The sequence below is a fragment of the Eulemur rufifrons genome, chromosome 3 (assembly GCF_041146395.1).
Source record: "Eulemur rufifrons isolate Redbay chromosome 3, OSU_ERuf_1, whole genome shotgun sequence".
In the NCBI taxonomy this organism is placed as follows: domain Eukaryota; kingdom Metazoa; phylum Chordata; class Mammalia; order Primates; family Lemuridae; genus Eulemur; species Eulemur rufifrons.
The window spans coordinates 86,552,711-86,576,396 of record NC_090985.1 but is presented as its reverse complement, the minus strand read 5'-3'; the positions used below and the strand labels follow the sequence as shown (position 1 = coordinate 86,576,396).

Sequence of the window (23,686 nt, the reverse complement as noted above, 5' to 3'; positions counted from 1 at the left end):
AACCAACACAAGTTGAGATAAAATCATTCAGATGAGAACAAAGTTCTGATCCTTCGGTTGCCATTAGCTTTGCCTTTCAGTACCCTCATGAAAAGAATTGTTGAAATGCTTCCAGACTATTATTTAGGATCCAATTTTCCTATTCCAGAAGTTTTAATGGCTTAAAACTAAAGTAAGGAAAGGCAGTTGAAATAGAGAGGAAGAGAAGTAAACATAAGACAGGAGGAGGAAATTTGTACGGTGAGGAAAAATTTGCCTTCGGGTGAAAATAAATGTAATCTGTAATTACTACACTAAAATCACATCAGGATTTCTACAGCCCCTCCATGGCTTACTTAAGCAATACTTTAAAAATGGCTGTTTAAAAAAAGAGAAACAGTCAACAAGTGGGCAACTCAAAATGCCTTGAAATAGAAAATTATTCTCAAACAAGTCTCAAAGCAGTTTGCTGAGTCAAAATGTCACGCACTTTTTACATTTTGAGTTTTCACTTTGGCTCAGTCCCAAAGTGTGATTTGTTTATCAAGGTCATGAGTGATAGAGACTAGAAGCCAGGTTTGCACCTAGACATCGATGTTGGGATGCCACAGTTGTTGGGACTTGTACAGAGAACCTTCAGTGTGGTAGGTAGGAATGTGGTCATTTTATGTTTCAAATACTTTTTAGTCCATTTCAAAATTTCTGTAAGTCAATTTATTTTTAAAAAAGGATTTGGTCAAAACTACCTCAGCAAATAGTGCTAGGCAGCATAGCACCCTCTCTTCAAAAGAACTTTGTGTGAATGAGGTAATACACTTGCTAATGAACAATATACCTCCCGGAAAGAGAGCTTCAAAGGCTCGTGGGCTGTGGCATGGAGGAAAGGAATATAGGGGGGAATACAGACAGACATTTAATATCAAAGCAAAGGATGTGGGCTATAGTTTACAGAAAATCAGGTCTTATGGACCTCTCAGCTGCCTGGAGGGACAAAGTCTTTACTGGAGGATGGGTAAGATCATTTCTAAACCTTTTTGGACTCTCAAATCTACCTAACCTTGAGGCTGAGGTGGAAGGATTACTTGAGCCCAAGAGTTGAAGACCAGCTTGAATAACATAGTGGTGAGACTGCATTTCAAAAAAAAAAACCCTAACCTTGTGAACTCCTTCAGAGTCTAAGGAGCCATTTCATCATTTTTATATGGTATGTAAATAAGGAGACGCTGAAAGAGATTTGTCAAGTTTTCTAAACATTTTGCTATAAAAAATCACATCAAAACAAGTGTATAAAGTATTACGACAAAGTGAAAATCCACGTAACCACACGTAGGTCAAGAAACCTCACTAGAAAGCTTCCTTTTGCTTTTCTTCCCAGGTAGACCTTCCTTTGTCTTCCCTAAAGATCATTCTCCTGATTTTTATAGCAATTGCTTTGTTTTTCCATGTAGCTTTGATTGTCTAATAAGTGCTTTCTAATTGTATCACATATTCTTTGATGATTTTTCTCAACATTCTTATAATTTTGAAGGATTGACTTTTTTTGTTCTGTTTTTTCCTCTCCATTGGATTGAAAGTTCCACCTTTTCCTGAAGGGACACCCTTTAATATTTCCTGTAGTGAGTGTCTGTTGCTGATGAACTCTCCCAGTTTTGTCTGAACATCCATTTCACCCCATTCTTGAAAGATAATTTTACTGAGACTATGCTTAAAGGTTGACATTTAATGTTGTAGTTAATAATATTGTTATTTTGCAATCGAAACTATCATTCCACTGACTTCTGGCTTCCATTGCTTCTGCTGAGAAATTACCTGTTAATCTGTTTGGTCCACTGAAAGAAAATAGATTCCATTCCCCATTCCATTCCCATTGCCTCCTTCCCACTTTAAACATTTTCTTTTCGGATTTGGCTTTCTGCAGTTTCACTGTATTTGGGCAGTAATTTCTTATTTTTTTTAACCCTACTTTCAAATTTTAAGTTGCAGGCATGATACCCAATTGCCTACTAATACTTTAGATTGTATTTCTCCAAATCAAGGATATTCTGTTACATAACCATAGTATAATCATAAAAATCAGAATAAAAGTGATTTAAAAGTATTCTTTAATCTATATGCCTTATTCAAATTTTGCAAATTATGTCACTAATGTCTTTTATCTGATCCAGAATCCAATTTAGAGTCACAGTTTCATTCAGCTGACACCTCTCCTTGGTCTCTTTTAATTTGGAATAGTGCCTGAGTCTTTGCGTTTCATGACCTTGATATTGTGGAAGAATATAGGCCAAATGTTTTGAAGAATTTGGGTTTGTCTGATATTTTCCTCAGGATTAGATGCTGATTAAGCATTTTTTTGGCAGAAATATTATAAAAGTGACGTGTCCTCCTCAGTGCATCATTTCAAGGGTACGTGACTTTGATTTATCTCATTTTGGTGATATTAACCTTGATTATTAGGTTAATGTGGTGTCTCATTTCTCCAGTGAAAATTTACTATTTTTGCCTCTGTAATTAATAAATATCTTGTGGGAGCATAATTTGTGACTATGCATTACTTCTTAAAAAATTGCTTTTTCCCTTCTCTTGTGAAACTGCAATTACGTTAAATCTGTTCATTGTATTCTCTGTATTTCTTATGTTGCATTTTATATTTTTATCTTTGGTTTATTTTTTCTTTTGTCCATCATTTTACCTTTTTTCTCGTTGGCTGTGCCTAATCTGCTGTTAAACCTATCCACTGAGTTCTTAATTTCACTTACATTTTTTTCAGTTGTATGTTTTCTATTTTTGTTTGCAATCCTGCAATATCACTGTATGTAAATTTTGGTTTCTTGTTGCTATTCTTAAAGCTTGAATTTTTATCTCTAGGAAATTAGTAAGCTTAAATACTACATTATGTCTGGTAGCTCCATTATCTGGAGCCATGTAGATCTGTTTTTGTTCCTTTGATCTGGTTCCTATTCATGCTCTCTTATTGCCGTATGTATTTGGCTCCCTTTGATTATGTGTGGGCATGATATTTTAAAGTTATTTGTAAAAATAATTTGAGACCCACAATGTAGCATCTCTCAGAGAAGCTTTTGTTTACTTTCTGGGACCACTAGCTATCTGGGATCACTTGAACCCAATTTTAGGATGTGAGATTTTTTTCTGGACCACTGAGATGTTTCAAAGTAGGGCTACTTATTTTTGGTTCACGCTTACTCCTTGAGTGTGGTCTTTTAGTATCCCAACCCAAAGCATAGGCTGCTTACTGGAGTCTCTACACTTGGCAAGCCTCGTGAGGCTGACAAAATGACCATTTAACATTTTAGCTATCATTTTTAGGTCAGCAAATGCTTCCAGAGAAACAGTAGCTACAAAATTTGGGTTTACATCTCTGGATTTTCACCTTCTCCTGGACTTTCTTCCAGTAATTTCTCACCACCTTGTTTGCTTTGTGGGTGTTTTTAAGAAAATATTTATTTTTACTGCAGATTTAGTTGTCTTAAATGGGAGTATTGTTTCAAATCACCTGGTCTACATTACTCAAGTAGTATTTTCCAGGTTAAATATTTTATTCTAGATCAGAATATGAAAGATTATATATTATAAAATTAATTTAAAATTCAATGTTTGGTGATATGGAAAAATAAAACTTTGACTTTTCCTATTTAACAAGTAATAAATGCTGCTTAGTATAAAGGCAATATACTTTGTGAACACACATTTTAAAATAACATATTGTGTTGAGCTTGATTTGGGGACCACATGCATATTAAAATGTGGACAGAAATTTGTCTTCCTGTTACAGCATCAAAAATAGACAAAAACTTCTTTCATGTCTTGATGCTTGGGATTCGTGAATTTTGCACTTAAGCAACTAGTTTACTTTTTAAAAAATAAGTTTTATTTCTAAATAAATACATTTTTCTCTAGATGATGAGCTAAGAGAGGTTTCAGACTACCATTTATAAGCCCTTTCCTACATTTAATGTATCATGTATATGGTAAACTATAATACCAATAAAGGAATAGAAAAAATAGGAAACATTATCACAATAATTCCTTTAAATGCTTTTTTTTTGAAGTACTAGGTCCATCTTAAAGTATTATATAACATTTAAAAATAAGGTTTGTGCAATTTATGAATCTGCTAAAAAAAAGTCCTGATGAGAATTTGCTGAATTACCATTATAATATTCCATATTAACATGGTATTTTAACATTAGTATACTTTAAGTTTCCTGGCCTTGAATAAGGATTCATTATATGTAAAAATGTAATTGGTTTTTGTATTACATATACAAGTACATATACATATATATGTAAAAATACTAAGAGTAGTTGGTAAATGCCACAAAGGTCAAATAGCCATAGCAAAGAGCTAGTGGTGCTTGGCTAGACGTAACTGCATTATTGCATTAACCATGTTTCTATATATTTGATGCTTTTACCAAGCTTCTGTAAACTTGGTGCTTTAACTTCTGCCCTGCATGCACGTGCTGGACATACCTTGTTCTGGACAACCAGATAACAAGCCTGAGTCATCTTGCCTTGCCCTCCTGCCTCCCTAGTCACTCACCCCTCATCCCTGGGGTTGCTTTACAAATACAAGTCAGCTAGCCCAGGGGTTTATATCTGACTACCTCCCTCAGTGGCTTCTCACATTTTAGACCACATTATACCTGCCCTAACTACCATGAGGCCAGGTACCAGAAGACCAGGGACAGCCCCCATGCCCCACTCACAATAAAGTTATTCAAACTCCAATCTTAAGGTGGCTTACCCTGCCTCCCCTGTTGCTTCCTGCAGAAACTATAATAAATGTGCTTGCCTCTCCCCTACCCACTGCCCCACCATTTCTTCTTTTGCTTTGTGACCAACCCTGGTGATTCCCCATGTGACCTCCCCACCACCATGGCCAGATGTGTACTCCCTCTCTTGAGATCTGTGAATATAATAAACTACCCTTTCAATGGCAGCTGTCTCCTGATCTGTTGGTCTCACCATACCTGAAATAAAACCTATTAAAACCAATATGAGCCAATGCTGATTTGGTAAGGTCTTAAAAGCTCTTAAACTGTTCCATTTGAAGTGGAGAATGTTTCAGTGTTTACTTTATGATTTTATTTGAAAGCATGTAGCAATAGATGCCATCACCATGTGGAACAAATTGCAACCCAGAGAACATCATAATGATACTTTGGAAGTTCTCATAGTTGAGAAATGTTAGACTAGAGGGAAGTGCCTCTGCAAAATTCTGCTGGAGGAAAATTATCATTTACAGTCATTTTTAAATAAAATAGTATGTCAAGAATAAAGTATTTCTTAATCTTAGGTTTAACAAATTGACTGACTTCAGAAAGATGGTAGAAACTATACATTCCTTCAGAAACCACATTTTGGTAACAACAGTTATTCAACCCTGGCTAACTGACATTAATAAGTAATGGCATGAGGCAGACTTTTAAAGACACTTTTCCTAGGAGCAACAAAGAACCGTTTTCCTGGAGGACATTATATTAAGTGATGTAAGCCAGGCACAGAAAGACAAATATTACATGATCCCAATTATAAGTGTAATCTAAAAACGTTGAATTCATAAAGCAGAGAGTAGAATGCTGGTTACCAGGGCTGGGGGGTAAGGGGGATTGGGGAGATATTGGTCAAAGGATATCAAATTACAGTTAGGAGAAATTAGTTCAAGAGATTTACTGTACAAAATGGCAACTATAGTTAATGACAATGTATTATGTTCTTGAGAATTGCTAAGAGAGCAGATGCTTAGTGTTCTCACCACAAAAAATAATCATGTGAAGTAAATATGTTAATTAGCTTGGTTGAACTATTTCACAATGTATATATATTTCAAAACATCATGTATATGATAAATGTATATAATTTTATTCATCAATTAAAAATGATTAATTTTAAAAAGAACAATTTTCTCTTAGGAGCCAATTCAAATGGTGTCAAATATTGTCTGGTATTATAATGGCATAAGTGAAAGGCAGTTTTTATGCCATATGAATATCTACTGATACTAATTTAGACATGTTTTAATCATTCCTGTTTAACCCAAAAAAAGTTTTCTCAAAGAACCTCATTTTGTAAGAACAAAGATTCTCAAGAGAAGGCTATGAATAACTACGAACCTTTTTCATAAATGCAGAAGCGGAGATTATAGTATTAATCAAATTTTTTATGTAACTAAATAAGGTCTAATACTTTAAAACTTCATCATAACACTACTCTCTATGGAGAACAGCAAGGCTCTGGGGCATAGGTGTACATGCGCGTATATAATAAAATCTTGAGCAATTCCTATAATTGCTGAAAATGGAGAGAACTATTACAAGACATCTGTGACATAATTTATAGTTGAGTACAAGTCCTCATTTGGAATATCAGATGTCTCCATTACACCTTTACAAATACAAATGCTATGTAAATAATCGTAGACTGGTTGTGCCGGCACATGCAACATATGTTTAAACATCTCATAAAAACTAATTTCTCACTCAACAGAACTCTCTATGCTCAACCTGTAATATCACAAACAGCAATCCACACATATTTTTGAAATGCTTATACCCTGCTATGGATATATACTTTTAAATACAATATATAAAATAATGTTTTCTGTTTGTCACTAGATATGTCATTTCCAAACTTTCCTGATAGTGATCAAATCACAGTCTAAGAAGCTCCAATATACTGTTGAGTCTTTGATAGCACTGGAAACATTTGGTATCAAGTGTTTCTTGAAACAACTTGTCAGCTGGCTGAAGTTTAGAAATCTACCACATAGAACTGTTTTGGCAAAACTATGGTCACAGTTAATGGGAAAGGACCCATACTTTTGAGTACTTTTATATAGAGGTTAAATTTAAATTTTTTTTTAAAGATATATGCAAGTTATTTTAAATTTGTGGATGTGTGAAAACATAAGGAATCATTTGATACATCAAATGCCTTCTTCAATAATTATTATAGAAAACCCATTATTTGCTCTATGTTGTCTGTTAAATAGCTTGATTGTACAATATGTTGGCAAAGGTACAAAGAAACAGGAATCCTCAAACATTTCTTGTGGGAGTGTGAAATGACAAAACCTCTATTGAGAACAATTTGAAAAATATCTACAAATCAATGTGCATATCCTCTTCAGTCCAGAAATTCAATTTCTGAGACTTTATCCTACTTGTTTTTGTACATATGTGGAATGACTTTCATCAGGTTTTTTATTGCAACACTGTTTGTAATAACACAGACTAGAAACAATGTTAACATCATCTGTAAAAGACCAGTTAAAGAAATTCTGTTCTATGCCATGGAAAACCACCCAGCTATAAAAAACAAAGAGGGAGATTTTAAGTTTTGTTACGGATTGTCATAGACATCTTAAGTGAGGAAAGCAAGTAGTAAAACTGTGTGTATAGTTTGCTATAATTTATCAAAAAAGAAGGAAGAGAAATATATATCTCTATAGATAGCTATACATAAATATATAAGGATATAAGATATAATTTGTGTATTTACATATTATATATATGTGTGATATAGATTCCTATGTATTTATGCAGAGAAATATAAGATATAATTTATATATTTACATATTATATGTTATATAGATCCCTATATGTTTATGCAGAGATACATATTTATGTCTATCTGTCTTCTTGGATTTGTGTGGACTGTCTCTTTAAGAAGCCAGTAACACTGCTTACCTCTGTGGAAGGACTTGGGTGACCAGAAGAGCGGAATAGGAGGGAGTTTTATTTTTTTTATTGTATATCCTTTGACCATGTTGAATTTTGAACATTATCAGTGCATTTTTACCTATTAAAAAATAAATAAATCCAACTTTTTATAAGTCCATTTGAGCTCTACATATGTCAAGACAAAAAGGAATTACTCATTGGCAGAAAAACTCTGATGTGCTGAGAACTAAACACCCTAAATGTTTACTTCCCTTGAAATAGAAACAAAAGCTGATGTCTACTAAAAGGCTTCCTTCCTGTCCCTCATCTCATCAAGTCCCGCATGAAGGCATGATTTATGACAGTTCGCTGCCAGATCTTAGAGAAACAGAAATAAAACCAAAATTGGAACACAACTGCCAAACTTGGAGAGTTGGAATGAGGTCAGGTTAGTGCCTCAACCGGATGTCAGGAAATTATAGTTCCATTTCTGCTTCAATAGTAACTGTGACTCATGTTCCCTAGCAGAAACTGAAACAAAGCCCATCATAAATATCACTTGTCATTTCTTAACCTGCTTGGGAGCTGTGAGAATTAAATGAGCTAACATTTTATAAAGAATTTGGAACCCCTTGATAGAAAATTGTTATATAAGTAGAGTTTTATAATCTTGTGCTTTCTATATCTTTCTAAAAAGAAAATAACCACCAAAAGCCAGTGGTCTTCTCATTACAAGCAAGAAACTGTGATACAAAATTAATCTTTGAGTCACCATTCTGGAAAGATACATGTTCCTATTTTTGAAGTTTCATCTGGGTTTTGTCCATTACCTGTATATCCTTAAACAAAATGCTTTCTGTTCCAAAGATCATTCTGTTTCTATGAATAATCCTCCTATATAATACAAGAATTACATTTTTGAAATGTTTCCAAATTAAATACAGAGGGTCACTTTTAGCTTTCAATTACATACATGTACTTTTTACCTCCCAAGTAGAGATGGATTTGTCCCAAACTATTTTAATTTTAACCATTTTTTAAATAAATTCTTCGAGAGGAAGCATTTAGAAATTTATTTAACTTCTTATTAAATTACAAACACATTTATTTTTCAAAGAGTTCTATACTTTATTATTCTTCAGGATTATGATTTTCCAAGAGGAATGAAGAATACCACTAAAAGGAAGAAATGATCTATAAATTTATAATGGATACTCAATGAAACTGATAGTCCTTAAAGCATGCCTGTGGGTTTTTGTTTTAAAAAATTCAAGATAAATAGTTGTGGATTCTTTGAAGAGTATTAGGAACACTCAGATCTGTAGTCAGAATTTACTATGTTTTCCTTTATGAGAACCTGGGGTTGTGGTAGCACGTACTGGTGAGAGAGTCTGAAAAAGTTACCCAGGCAAAACAGATTTTCCCTTCTACTCTCCTTGTGAGCGCCGAGTTATCTCTAAAGCTTCTCTCTTTGCTAACTCCAGATCAAACTGAAACTGTAATTCTGTAATTGGTTGTGCTTTGCTTTTTGCCTCAAAACCCTCTCGCAGGCATGCCCCTCTCTCTCTTTGTCTCTCTCTCTCTCTCTCTCTCTCTTTTTTTCTCTCTGTCTCTACACCATCCTGTTCACTTGACTCAAGTTAAGCCTAAGAATGTCCTTAACAATTTTTGTCCTTCTGGTTAAAAACTTACATCTTTAAAAAAAAATACCTCCTTTGTATAGGAAGCACAAAAGGCAGAATTTCTACACAGAAGGGGTGTGTAAACAGCAGTTTTGTTAGAAAGGGTGAAATGATAAGAAAATGTCAATCATCAATTTCAAAATACGTTGGCTGGTGATGGAGGTTGTGTGGGGTTAAGGTAAATAGAGCTATAATTTATTAATGTTAGGTTATCCTAAACAAATTGATTTGTTCTTCAAAACTCTGGAGTGAATGAGAAAATGTGTTTCAGTAAGGAAACCAGAATCTAAGAACAGACTGTGCAAGAGAATAACAAAGTTCTTCGAGGGCTCAAAAAAAGAGCAAGAACACATCTAGTTGTGATAATTGGCACAAGCTTTCTGATGAGCCTGCTTCTGAGACTGGCCCTTCTGCCAGGAAGACAAGGAAGGGTGGTTACTCCCAAAGGTGTGGGAGTAACAGCTCACCCTCACCTCCTTCAAACCTTTGCTCAGATGACATATTTGCAGTGACGTCTTCCTTGACCATTCCATTTAAAATTATACTCCATGCCCCTCAACCTTCTTCCCTGTTTTATTTTTCCCCTACAACTATGACTGCCTAATATGCTATATTTTTTTTATTTATTTGGGTTTTTTTGGTCAATCTCCCTTCACTAGAATATAAATTTCATGAGATCAGGGATTGTCAGTTGTGTTTACTGCAATAGCTCTCCAGAGTCTAGAACAGTGCCTGGCACATAGCAGTTATTAACAAATAAACATTTGTGGAATATGTTTCTACACATGTATAAACAAGGCACAGAGACTGGGAAATAACCCAGTTTAGCTAGATCGTTGGATATGTGTCAGGGGTACATCAGGCAAAATCTGTAGAGGTTCTGTCACATTCTTTTTTTTGCCCTGGGTGACCCCATGAATATCTCTGAGCTCCCTGTCTCAAGGTCCACTTTCTAGTCATGTCTGCACCCTCACAAGAAAATGTATGATTCACACAATGCCCAGCAGAGGGTATTCAATTAAGATCCATTGAGGGAATGAGTATGTTTGAAAGTTCTCAGTCTACACCAGCTTTTCCAAATTTAATCTACAGTCATCCCTCGGTATCTACAGGGGATTGGTTCCAGGACCCCCTTGGATGCCCAAATCCTCAGTGGCTCAAGTCTCTTGTATAAAATGGTACAGTATTTGCATATAACCCCCACACACTGTCCAGTATACTTTAAATCATCTCTAGATTATTCATATCTAATATAATGTAAATGCTATATAAGTACTTGTTATACTATATTGTTTTATTTATAATTTTTATTGTTGTAATGGTATTTCTAAATTTTTATTTATTTCAAGTTTGGGTTTCTGATAGTTATATAAGGCTTTCTCTGGCAAAGTTTTATTTTATTTTTTGGTCCAGTGTGTGATATGTTGGGCCATGTTTCAGAGACTAAAGAGGCTTCTGGTTTATTTTCTCCTATTAAGTTTCATTAAGTAACCACACCCTAAGTTCTTTCCCAGGCATTTTATTATTATTTTTTGCTTCCTGGGCCTCATTCAATATCCCCTCTCTCTCCAACTTGATGGAAGCCACTTTGAGTGGATCTGAAACAGTGGGCTGGGGTGGAAAGGTAGAAAATAAATTCCCTTAGTATAAGTCATTGCAAACCTGAGAAATCTTAATAGAGCTTCTTTGCTCAATACCTTTTTCAGTCTTATTTTTTTGTGTTTAGAACCTAGAACTGGTCTGATTTTCCTTGCCCTTTTAGACCCCCAATTCCTTTTCATTTCTGCTTGTGCACTGGTCAATTCCTGCCTGAACACAGCCCTTTCCTGTATAATACCTTTCTGCAAGTAGTAAGAACCAACATATGCTAACATCCTGGGTATTTCCAACTACTTTCCTTAGAGCTATAGGATCAATAGGCACTTGCTTTGTCTTCCAAACGCAACTGACAGTTTTATCAAAAGTTCTGTTGCTACATAATATACCAGGTCTCTTCTCTGTTAGACTGTGATACCTATGCTCTTTCTACTTACTGCCCAACTGCTAAGCTAATTACATACTGTATTTTCATTTCTGTTAAGGTAGCACCCTCCTTCAATGTGCCTTTTTCCATACTAGTTGTGATGATGCTCAAAAAAAAATACAATGACTCTAATATAAAAGAAGTTTATTTCTTGGTCACATTAACAGGCAAAGGTGGGTATTTCTTGTGAGTGGGCAGCTTTTGTCTAAGTGGTAGTTAAGAGATCTAGAAATTTTCCACGTCACGTCTGGCTCTTCTATCCTCTTGGGCCCTGTCTTTTTTTTTTTTTTTTTTCTGTCACCCAGGCAGAACAGGAAGGAAGGGATGGAGGAAGAAGCCTTGGCTCAGAAATGGCCCACATCACTTTTGTGCACATTCCATTGGCTCTGCTCAGTCATGTGGTCACACCTAACCAACTGCATGGGAGGTTGCGAAATACAGTGCACCGGAAGAAGAGAAGACAGATTGTTACCTTACTAATAGGCCTGCATGCCTCCATACCAAGGTCATTCCAGAAAGCTCTGAAAGCTCAGAGTCCTCGCATCCCACAGGCACACCAGTTTGTGGATGCACCACTCTGTCCTCTTTGTTCATGGTACACTCACACTTCACTACAATCTTTGCTTCTTCCCCTCTGTGTGGTTCATAGTCTAAATGTTTGCAAGCATCGCTTTGCATCTGTCCTTGAGATGACTTTAACTTTTATGTTTTATTAAAGTTACCTGGAATCCTGATCATATAACACCCTCAAATAACTGCTTCCTTATTATTCCTTGATGCTACCTTCTGGCTTCATGGACATTCTCTAGAGACCATTATTTAAGAATTTGATGAAGAAAAAGAGGCTAAATATTACTGGTCAGAGAATTAACTTTTATGGCTCCTGTTTCTATATTTCTCACCTGAGATTGAATTAATTTATGGTATAGCCTTTATTTGTACAAGTTATTAAGAAATGAATTATGTTAAGCAATATCCTAAGTCCTGTGAAAGTCAACATTTAATATACATCGTTTATGTCGACCAACCTTGATCAAATAGTCTCTTGACAAATAAGGGCCCTTACGCTCCTGATAGAAATTAGGTGACCCTGAGAAATTATACTACACCAAATATCAACGTTTTGTTTTCTTTATAATCTGTAAATTGTTCTCCTCAGTGTTTTTTCAAATACTTACGGTAAACAATAAGGTCTGTGATGTGCACAGTTGACCTCAGATTTATTAAAATATAAATACCATGCTCACTGCCGCCATTCCTCCCCCGGTCTCTTAGGACCTCTTCAATTATTCACATATTCATGTCAGAAAAATAACTTTTAAAACTTTGCTGTCAGTTATCTAAATATAATAAGATGAAATGTGCTTAGGTGGTTTAAGCACATTATTAGTCAAGGCAGAAATAAGAGAGCTAAGCAGGTTGCTGGAGGCGGCAGGAGAGATGGCCAATTGCCCAGGTCCGTATGACTTCTAGACACCCTTGTGACGGGGCCACGTCTGCCTGCCGCCAACCATAGTTCCCTGCAGCCTCAGCACATCTACATTTCTCAGTGTCCTTTCTTGCTCTCAACTGGCCACCAAATAATCTTAGCAATTCTTTTTAGCCTGGTAAAGATTTCAGGTGAAACTTCCCCTTAAATCATGTTCAAAAGACACTCATTGAAAGGAAGTCTTCAGCAGAATTGGAAAAACAGAACAGTTCAATTGTTTCATCTATAAAAGTGGTATAATAATGCCAACCTCTCTTTAAACTGTGAGGATTATATAAAATAATATATATTTGACACCTAGCAGAGCGCTTGGCACACAGTAAGTGTATAATAACTGTCAAATCCCTTCTCTCTCCTTTTTTGGTGGGTAGAGGGATTTTTTGTTATCCCTTAACCTCTACCCTTGGCCATGGCCTCTTAACTTCTCCATATTTTTCTTCTGATGATAGAGTTAGTGAGAACCAGGACCTTAATTTATCTGGTTAACCTCTATATTCCTGGGGCTACCAAAGGTGCCATGTCAGTTACCAATAAATTGCCTCTCAATTCCAGATCCATCCCATTTTTGTCCTGCTTTGTGATACTTAAGCTGGGCCCTGTAAACATTTCTCTCTGACAGCTGGTCCATGTTAGGCTTTGTTGAGAGATGGCTTTAGAGGAACACTGCAAGACACGGGAAAGGCCGGCGATCCTTTTCCTGGTTCTGGAATACGTTTTCCCCCTCCTACGGCCTGGGTTCTGGTGCCCTGTGGGAGGCCCAGTGGCACTTACTCTCTGGCAAATTTTACTGACACCAAAGCAAGACACCAGCCCAGCCCTAGCCTGCTGGAACCCTAATGAATTTCTCCCTTCCTGGGCCACTGAGTCAAAGGTCTGAATCTTATACTTGGGATGGAGAGGAAGATGTTCTACCAAGTTCTTAGTCCCCTCCTTGGGTACTGTTTCTCCTCCTGAGGGGTAGTAGCTGTTCTCTGCATTTGTATTTCCTCTTTTATGCCTTTTAGCAATTAGTCACTATTTACTAGTTAATGCTACTTAATGTTAAATATTCCCTATTTAAATTTTTAAAGACCTGGTGTGGTTTCTGTCTCCTCACTGGTCCTTGACTGATCTTATTGTTTAATACAATTTATTGGCTAAATGAATGGGCTGTCTACTCCAAGTCAGGCTCTGGATATGGTGCCTGGAGTTTCAGGGCAAGAAGGGATAGGGAAGGAGGGAAGAAAATTATACCCTGTCTTTCCATCTATTTACTCCTTGTCTGAAAGCCCAAGTCTTGCTCCCTCATATATAATCAAAAGGCTATGTACGTATCACTACCATCAAAAGGCTCAGCCTGGCGCCATAACACAGGGGTATCTTCTTTCTGCCTGTGCTCCCAATATTATCTCTCTAAGGAAGTAAATAAATAAGACTTGTGATGTGACCCCTGGAAGATCACACTTCCTGTACTGGGTCAATGTCTTTTCCCTGCTAGATTATGCCCCATGCTGTACCTTCTCCTTTCTTCTTTTACAATAAAATGATGCTGATTTTTAGTACAGATTGCAGTCCATATTCAAAATGTAACTGATATGTGAGAGATTAGAAGGAATGCTGATGATCAGATAGCCTCAAAGCAAATGCAATTATCAGGAAAACATCTAAGAAATATATCTGGGGGACCATGGGAATTTTAATCATTCCACATTTATGCAACTAGAAAAACAAAATGGTAGAAAACAGGAAACTTCTTTAATCAAGCAAAGTCTTTGTGGTTGTGGCTGATGAATATGCAAAAGCTGCTCTGAATTTTTTAGGGCACAAGGAATTGCCACATATGCATCCCTAATAGCTGTTTTTAGGTTGTAAGAAAGGAATGGGTTTGCTAATCAAGTATGCCAGAGGCTTAAAGAGATACAGACATTTTTGATTATGCAAAACCACAAATTGACTCCTAGGCAGAACACCTGAACTCTGATTTTCAAATTCAAACATTTCTGATAATCAGCATTGTTGCATTCCTTGAGTTAGTCAACACTCAAAGGCAAAAATCTCAAAGTTAGCTGAGGCTCTAATGGAAGACTGCAGATCTCAGAGAAAGTTCTCTCAAGAAATTTATCCAGCTATTATAAAAATCCTACTTTCTCCATAAAATTTCCTTAGTAATTCAAGAAATGGATAATTTTTTCTACCTCTCACTCTTGCCTATTCCGTGATACCCCCTTAACTCATCATTTTATGGTAGTTTTTATTTCTGCCTACATTTTTACTTTTTAAAAATCTTGTTGAAAATATATTCAATTGTGCATATGTTCTCGATGAAAATCCAAGGTAGGGCTGTTTGTATTATAATTACAGGCAAGTAGATGGATGAATGAACTACATATGTTCATTGATTCAAGAAATGTTTGTGGGAAGCCTACTACTGCCAGGCACCAGGGAAACAAAGATGAGTCAGACATTGATCCTACCCAAAGAAGAGTGGTAAGCAGTCCTTTCTCTCAGGGAGTTCTCAGTCTGGTATGGGAGACACAGCATGTGGACAGATAGCTGCAGTGTAGAGATACTTATATACACTTCAGCTGCAAGTCAGTGCAAATGGGGGAATGATCAACTCGTTCTGGATTTCCCTGCTATCCAGATTAGGAAATGGAGGCGCAGAGAAATTAGGTAACTTGTTGACACTCGTATAACTAGTACATGGAAGAGTCTGGATATGAACCCAAGAAGTATGTCTCCAGGGGTCAGACTCTTAACCACCATGCTAACTGCTTTCCACATTTGCCCCGTTCAAGACCTCACATGGTTAAATACTTAACAAATGCATTCGGATGGTGATAGTCAGTACTTTTAGGTCATGGATACTCATTTACATGCTCATACCCTGATATCCTCCATTAGGACAATGGCGAACTGTTCAGAAAAGGTTGTGGGGCCCAGGTTCCACCCTTTTCACCAGTAGTGACTTCTAAAACCAAGCAAGGCAGAGGAAGTAACTCCACATTTATATAGCTAAAAAAACAAAATGGTTGAAAACAGGAAACTTCTTTAATTAAAAAAGTTTTTAATTTTTTTTATAGTATGGGTCCAAGAAATGGCACCAAAGTATAGTTTGTACACTTGCTAGAAAACCTCTTGGTCGCTAAAGAAGCACCATCTCTGGTCTTGATAAAACTTCATCTATTCCTGTATCTTTTATCATGTGTTAATACCCTTTAAAATGCAAACTGTGAGAGATTCACATTTAACAAAGCACAAATCATTCCCTCCAATGTTTGTTATTTTTCAGATGAAGCTGCAAGAATAAATATAAAAGGTGACTTACAAAAAACAGAAAAAAAAAAAAGTGAAACCCAAGGGGTGGGTCAAGAAAGAGAAAAGGCCTCTTTGTAAAGCCTCTGCTGGGCTGTGTTCCTGAAGGTGAGGCCTGACTGTGCACGTGAACCTCTTTGAGCACCAGCTGAAAAGTGTCTCCTTTCTTTTCCATCAACGTCTCTCCATCCACCATATGCAAGTCAGAGATCAGTTAAGTTTCAAATTGGTGAGAAAGTCCATTGGGGATGGGTGGGTGGAGAAAGCACAAAGGAATATAGATGCTAGGATATAAATGTCTATAGAATTCAGTGAGTGTCAAAGAATTCAAGGAGCACCTGGTGCCTAAGTTTCAAAGATGAGTGGTGTTTACCAGGTGGGCAAAGAAGAGAAGAGAGAGCATTCCAGATAAGAGGAACAGCTGGAGAAAAGGCACTTAGGTGAGAAACTACAATTGGTTCAGTATGGCTAGGGTGAGGGACACCGAGCCAAGGACAGTAACAGATGCTGAGAGGCACTGGGCAGGAGAGCAGGTGATTGTCAAGGGGCCTGTGTGTCATGCCAAAGATTTTGAAGTCTATACCCTAGGCCAGGGGGTAACTATGCTGGTTACATCTAGAATCCCCTAGGGAGCTTTTAAAAAAATACTAACAACAAAGCTTCACCTGAGCAACTGAGTCAGACTCTCTGGCAGTGGGGGCAGAGAGCAGCCTTTTATTAAAAGCTTTCTAGGTGATTCTATGGGTAGTGTGGACGGGGAATTACTCCTGTCAACTGTGGGGGACACTTACAAGGTTTTAAGCAGAGATGTGACTTGGTCAGTTTTTCATTTCAGAAACATCACCCTGGCTACAGTGTGGAGCACAGTCAGGAGGAGTCATGCATGAAGGGCACAGGAAGGACGTTGGAGAGACTGATGCAACTCGGGCTAAGGCTGACCTGGGCCGGAACTGTGGCAGTGGCTGTGAGACCACAGAGGAGAGGTTAGGTAGCTGTCATTTTCTATCTGGGATTTGGTGACAGATTGGAATGGAGGTGTTTGTGTGTGGGGGGTGGTCGGATTATAAAAATGACTACAAATTCTTCTCCTGTTGGTATGCACACCTTACAATACTCTTTATCAAATGGTGGAGTCTGTTTTTCCACTCCTTAAATCTGGGCTGGCCCTGTGACTTCCTCTGGCTTGTAGAATGTGGCAGAAGTGACACCATCTGAGCTCTAAACTGGGATTCAAGGAGTTCTGTAAGTTTTTTCTCTTTCACTCTTGGAAACTGTGACTTCCAAGTAAATAAGCCTAGGCTAGCCAGCTAGACAGTGAGACATGTGGTACCACAGTGCTGTCATCCCAGCCTACAGCCTGCCAACCACTGGACATGCAAATGAGGCAATGACAGGCCATGGCAGGTGCATGAAAAAGCCTCGTCGAGATCACCTTTTATGAGAGACTGTGCTAGACTCGAACTGTCAAACTGTCCTCTCAAGTTCTGTAGGAATGGCAGTCACTACACCCAACAAGAGTGACTCCTTTCAATGTTTAAAAATTGGTCTCAGATTGTTTAAACATCAAAACTGGAAAGTCTTACAATAGAAAGGAAACACAACCAGCTTAAAATGTATGTTATAAGCCCAAGGTCATGTCATCAACCCAGCTGATTAAATAAAACGAAGGATCACGGGGGTAAATCATCATCATAATCTAATAGAGGGTTTTTTACTTTCTACAAAAATGTTTCTAATGTATTCCTGCTTTTCCACATGTTATATCCTTTCTCTTCATATGTGTTTTTATTGAATTTACCAAATATCAATAGCCACACAAGGGAGAAAAATGCAAGCCATGTCTGAAAACTGTGTTCTTGAAATTTAATCCATAACTGCATTTAGACATCTGCCTGGATAATAAGCAGCTTTTTCTCTCTTTTAAAAATCATGCCAGAGAAAGCAAAAGTAACGTTGCTTCATTACTTTACAGAGCCTTTAACAAAGAAATAAACAAAAAAACCCTGAAATGCAATTTCCTGCCCCAAACATACTGACAGACCAAATTCTTGATCTCTTCCTCACTTTTACCTTTCAGTGTCATTCATAATGCTTCTGTGTGTCTTCAGCCAGCGTACCAAGCTACTGGCTGTGTAAGGCCATTGTATTAGATTATTATTGCTAAATTACCACAAGTTTAGCAGCTTGATTTTATTATTTCACTGTTTCTAGAGTCTAGAAGTCTGGGCATGGTGTGGCTGGATTCTGTCAGGGTGTCACTGAGCTGTAATCAAGATGTCAGCTGGGCAACGTATGTAACCTGCAATTTTGTATCCCCCATAACAATAAGATGAAATAAACAAAAAAAAAAAAAAAAAAAAGGTGTCAGCTGGGACTGTGGTCTCATCTGGGGCTTATGATGCTGTGATATTCTGTTTGTTGGTAAAATTTATTTCCTTGCAGCTGTAGGACTGAGGTCCCCATTGTTCTTTTAGTAGGGAGAGCTTTCAGCAACTAGAGGCCACCTGCAATTTCTTGCCACGTGGAAGATCACAACATGGGATGTTTGCTTTTTCCAGCCCAGGAGGAGTGAGTCTGATTGCCTCTTCTGCAACCAGCTGGAGAAAACACTGTTTTTCAAGGGCTCACCTGATTAGATCAGGCTCCCTTTGGTAATTTCCGCATCTTAGGGTTAACTGACTTGGCACCCCAGTTACATCTGCAAAACCCTTTGACAGAAGTACCTAGATGAGTGTTCGATGGATTACCTGGGAGAAGATGTGTGTGCACCAGGGCCAGAAATCTTGGGGGCCATCCTAGAATTCTGTCTACCATGGTCAGATTAAGAGACCCTATGATCACACAATCAGTTTCTAATAAAATTGGGAATAACTTCCAGAACATGAATTCTACCACCCATCTTCTTCCTCACAAGTTTTCCAATCAATTAAACTGTCCAGTTGGGTGTTTGGATTTATAAACTTCCAGGGATTGCAGGTGTTCCAAAGCTCCAGCAGGGCCAGGCGTATGACTTGGGAGCACACCAAGGAGGATCAGAGCAGGCAGCAGTCCAGCACAGCACAATACCGGGATGGGAGCGAGGGAGACACATCTGAGACAGCAGCGGCAAATCTCACATACAAAGCAAGGAGAAGAGATGAAACTTTCCTCATAGGAACACAGTTTCCCTCCATGGGATTTTATGACTCTTAGCACGTCATGCAATGACACCTGAAAAATCAACTCATATTTTTGATGTTGCATTTCATTTTGAAAAAAAAAAGACAAGCTTTTGGACAAACAGGATGGTTTCCTCTCTAATGGAGAAAACTGCAAACAGAAATGTCCTTTTTTCCTACAAGAATGTGTCAACTATATAATAGAAACTTTATGATCTTACATAAAGCCGTTTCTATTCCTTCTGAGCACAAAGACTTTGTGAGGAAATGTAGGCAGAACACGGTGTTCGGACTCTAATTTTATTCACCTGCAAACTGTTCCCTTTCCATCATAATTTTATTTAAATCATGGTTATGCTCTTAATTAACAATTTAATTGGTTGGTGCTTTCTCAATCCAGTTCTCCGGGGGCATGGTTTTCTGTTTAACTTTCTTGTTTTAATTCTTCAGCAAAACCGTAAAATTTAATTAGGAAAGTAACTGGCTTTGTAACAGCAGTTCTATGTCTAATTAGCTATGCTTTGACCATCCCTTCTCAGATTCCATTCAACATTGCACATACATTTTGCATTTGTTCATGTTTTAGATAAGACATTGTGAATTTATAGTCTAAGCATGGAGTCCAATAACTTTTCACTTTCCCTAAGATGTTTGGTTAAAGCCACAGAAATCAGGAAAACTAACTTAAAGCATTCATATACGCATCTGAGAGCCAAAGGCCAAGATGTAAGTGGTTACCTTACTGTTTGAGGTTTCTATTGCCGCAGAACTTACTACAAATGTAGCAGCTTAAAACAGTACTCATTTCTCATCTCACAGTTCTGTAGGTCAGAACTCTGAGCACGGCTGGTGGGATTCTCTCTTGGGGTCTCAGTGGGCTAAAATCAAGGTGTCGGGCAGGCTGTATCCTCTGTACCTCCCTGTCCTCTTTTAAGCTTACGTGGTTGTGGTAGAATCCAGTTCCCTGTCGTTGTAGGAAGGATGTCTCTATTTCTTTACTGCCCATCAGCTGGGGACCACTTTCACCTAGGGGCCGCTGACATCCCTTGCCACGTGTCCCCACAGACAGTTCACAACACAGCAGTTTGAGAACTGCTCTCTTGGAGACCAGGAGGAGCACTTCTCTTACTTCTTCCTCTGTGAGCAGCGAGAGAAAGTGCTTTGCTTTTAAAGGGCTCACACCTGACGACGTCAGGTCCGCCCTAGGTAATTTTCCTTCTGCCATATAAGGTGACACCATCGAGGGTATGATCGTCCCATCACATTCACAGGCTTCTCCCACACTCAGCAGAGCGATTATTCAGGGCGTGTACACCAGGGGGCAGAAATCTTGGGGCCATCTTAGAATTCTGTCTGCCACACTGTGCTTTAGGGCAACTAAAGGCTTCTCGGAAAACCTTCTTCCTTTCTACCTGGAGGCGCCGCCGCACAGGGAATGCAAAGAAGCTGTTAGCAATGGCCCTAATTCTGTTCCATCAGCTCCACGGGGCAGAAGATGACAGACAGTCATATTCTTTCTTCTCTGCAGGCTGCTTTCTCTGCCTGGCCAGAATTGCTGCTTTCCATAGTGCAAATGTACCTCTCGGTGAAATCATTCGAATTTAAAATGACATCAAGGTACCATGATGCTTTTAGACAGAATTTTATCTAAGCTCAATATCTCAAACTTCAGTCCAGTAAAATGACTTCTTTAGTGAAAGGAAATGAAGAAATGTGCAGAAAAGATTGAACAGAGCAGGCCTGAAAAATGCTATCTTTAGAAATGCCTGCTTGCAAAATTGGCCCTTGACTGGCACCTGGAAACTTGGATTTTAGGAGGGTTCCTAACACCCTAATGAATAAGAGAAGCTCACTGTGCTTCAACAGTTTGTGCAAAAAATATGGTTCATGCTGAACACCTACTCTCCTTCTGGGAGTCTGGAATTTGGTATGTGCTAGGCAGAGGGTAGCTACGTGACCAGACCCCGGTAAAAACCTTGGACATTGAGTCTCTAATGAGCTTCCCTGGTAGATGATGTTGTACATTTGTTGGCACAACTTGCTGCTGGTGGAATTAAGTGCAGCCTGTGTGCTCTACTGGGAGAGGACTCTTGGAAGCTTGCGCCCGGTTTCCCCTGGACTCCACCCAATGCTCCTTTCCCTTTGCTGATTGTACTTGTATTCTATCGCTATAATAAATCATAGCTGTGTGTAGGACTATATGCTGAGTTGGGTGAGTCTTCCTGCAAATCACTGAACCTGGGGGCTGTCTTGGTGACCTCCGACTGTAGGAACAAATGAGAGTATGGTCACGCTCACAGTCTTGAGTCTAATCCTCTCCATTACAAAGATGATCAGAGCAAACTGACTAGACTCAGAGGCAAGAGGCAGGCCTCTTACGGGTCTCAGAGGGCTTGGCACTGACTAGATGCATGTCCCAGCTCCACACTGTGACCTGGGCAAGCTACTTCACCTCTGTCTCCCTCAGTTTCTTCAACTGCCAAATAGCAATAACAATAGTACTTATCCATAGGACTGTTAAAATGAGGCAAAGTATAGAAAGCACGTGGCACAGTGACTGGCTCATGGTGTCTGAGAGGTGCTGGATGTGATTCTCTGTGGAGCAGGAACAATACTGTAGTGCTGACCCCTTTCTTCCCTTCACTCTGCTCCCCTCCTTCCTCACCGGCCCCTTTTCCTCCCTTCCCGCAGTTGTCCCCTATGCTCCTTTACATCCAAACCCTTGCTCCCCCAGTTGACTACCTTTCCTTAAGGATGAAATGAAAACAATATGCAAGAATGGTTTTCTTTAAATGCTTACAAAAAAGCACCCAATGTAAATGTGTGGTCATCAGTGCCAGTAGCCCTATCTATGGCCTGTATCCTTTGGTTTCGTCTATGATGATTTCCAAGAGCTTATAAGTAACCCCTATAGTCCTCACTAATGTAATTTTATTGCTCATGATAATAGCAGGTGATCATCACATATATAAATGCAATTTCTCCTTCATTTACTTTGTAAGGCCTATCATATAAATAGGTCCACAAATTGGAGAAACATCCTTTGTGAAATCTTTTGTTCCACTATTTGGTTCAGAATCTTTGTTCCCTAAAACACTGGACTCCAAAGTGAAAAGTGGCTGTTTTATTTTTCCAGTGGGATATGTGAACACAATTTCAGTGGAGACGGAAACTTCTACTCAAAACTTGCTTTGCTTCTTTGCAACTTTTAAGTCCCTGGTGGACTGTTTAGAGAGTGTTCAGGTACCACTATTGAGAAGGACCTCATGGGGGATTATCATACATGACCAGAAGCTCATACGTGGTCATCAGCCTCAAAGGAATCCAGAGGCAGATTCCTTTGAGGAGGAGAGGAGGTTTAGGAGATGCCCATTGAGCACAACCTCTCTGGTATTAGGTAAAATACCCATGATTTGGGGAAGAGCTCCTGAGTCCTCACCCTGGGCCTTTGTGCTGTGCTTGAACTGGACCCTGTTTGTGTAGGGGATGGGAAGGAGGAGGAAGAAAGGAAATTGACAAACCAAAGGACCTCATGGGGGATTATCATACATGACCAGAAGCTCATACATGGTCATCAGCCTCAAAGGAATCCAGAGGCAGATTCCTTTGAGGAGGAGAGGAGGTTTAGGAGATGCCCATTGAGCACAACCTCTCTGGTATTAGGTAAAATACCCATGATTTGGGGAAGAGCTCCTGAGTCCTCACTCTGGGCCTTTGTGCTGTGCTTGAACTGGACCCTGTTTGTGTAGGGGATGGGAAGGAGGAGGAAGAAAGGAAATTGACAAACCAAAAGTTCAAAGCTTCATTTGCAAATAAATTCAATATTTGGAGGTAAGATACCAAAGAGAAAAATCAAACCATAAACAGAAGATCAAAAGTTTGGTAATTACAAATATCTCCAGAAGCCACCAAGTTTATCACTCCTCCCTCGTTTCCTAACACTCCTTCATGTAGGACTGGACTGTAGTCATCTAGGAAAAATATTTTCCGATCCTGTAAAGACTAATGAGGTCCCTTTGGCAATCTGTTTTGCTATCCATTAAAATGAAATCCAAATCACCACACAATTTATTGCCTTGCTTCTGTCTTGGTTGGCATGGAAAACAGCCAATTGCCACACTTCTCATTGTAACCTTATAGTTAAAAGCTAACACTCAATTATATGCACCAATGGGGAGATGAGAAACTCTCTCACTCTAAAATCCATAAAATTCATCAAAGATTGAATAATCACAGACTTCAACCTTTGCTAACAAAATTCTCTTATCAGAACCACTGAAACATAGCAAAATTAATTAACTTGAATTTTTTGCTTTTATATTCCTCAACTTACTTCTGTTTGAAGTGTTAATGAGGAGTAAAGTACCTAAATGATCAGC

The 23,686-nt window shown here is 38.4% G+C and overlaps 1 protein-coding gene across 1 annotated transcript in view; it reads right to left on the bottom strand.

Moving 5' to 3' along the window:
* The window catches only part of CPA6 (carboxypeptidase A6), a 265,046-nt gene that overhangs the window by 130,229 nt on the left and 111,131 nt on the right, over nt 1-23,686 (bottom strand). The window lies entirely within an intron of this gene.